This window comes from Myotis davidii, unplaced genomic scaffold (genome assembly GCF_000327345.1).
Source record: "Myotis davidii unplaced genomic scaffold, ASM32734v1 scaffold436, whole genome shotgun sequence".
Lineage (NCBI taxonomy): Eukaryota > Metazoa > Chordata > Mammalia > Chiroptera > Vespertilionidae > Myotis > Myotis davidii.
This window is the reverse complement of record NW_006292604.1, coordinates 4,108,973-4,109,753: the sequence shown is the minus strand read 5'-3', so window position 1 is coordinate 4,109,753 and position 781 is coordinate 4,108,973. Positions and strand designations below refer to the sequence as shown.

The following is a 781-nucleotide window of genomic DNA, read 5'->3' as shown; positions in this document are numbered from 1 at the left end:
AAAAGTGTGGTTCTGAACTCTATATCTTCCATTGACAATTTTGTCCTGTTTCTTTGTCTCCGTATTTTTTTATGCTTTCTTGGCGCACCCTCTAGTGGTCTTTGTGCACAGTCTTGTTGTAGTTAAGCCTTGATTGTTGTAGTTAGTACTGGGGGGATTTGACCTCCAGGCCAACTGGCTGTGAGCTATTAGTAGTTTTTAAATATAGGGAGAGGTCTCCTCCATAGTGTTAAGTCTATCTGTGGTCACATTAGTATTGTCACCAATATGAATGCTCTTTAACCTTGAGGGTTGGGGCAGAGGAGGGTGTTCCAGACTTGGGCTACCAAGTTCAACTCTTTGGTTCACATTCACATTATAATTAAAACATGGGCACCTATCAGGGAGCTAGCTCAGCAAGGGAGTCAAGTCATAACTGCTTGCTCTACTGCAATTAGCCCTTCCACCATGAACTGTGATTCAGCTCACCAATCCATATGCTTTTCCCCTAATGGTGAAGTCCCCCTTTAGGAATATGGGAAGTCATTCTCATCTGTGGGACTATATTGATCAATTAGAAAGTTCTTAATAATCTCAAAAGAGATGAGGTCAAGCTCTCAATATCTATTTTCCCAGAGGCCTCTTTAATCTTTAACTCCTGTGCAATTTTGCTCACACTTCCTCCATAGAAAACAGCTCTCCACACCAGGGTGTATTAGTAAGAGTGACTTTCATCTGGTAACATATCTGTAATGCTGCACCCTTCCCCGAAGGCTTGGGATACCCGCTTGCTTTCCACGTA

At 42.5% G+C, this 781-nt stretch overlaps 1 long non-coding RNA gene across 2 annotated transcripts in view; it reads left to right on the top strand.

Moving 5' to 3' along the window:
• LOC107183465 overlaps window positions 1–781 on the top strand; it is a 54,729-nt gene that overhangs the window by 50,229 nt on the left and 3,719 nt on the right. Inside the window, exon 4 of one of the 2 annotated variants that reach the window (XR_001514255.1) lies at window positions 669–746. The exons of the other annotated variant lie outside the window; for it this stretch is intronic. This is a non-coding gene — a long non-coding RNA (uncharacterized LOC107183465). Of the gene's footprint in view, window positions 1–668; window positions 747–781 lie in introns of those variants that run through there. 2 annotated transcript variants of the gene reach the window in all.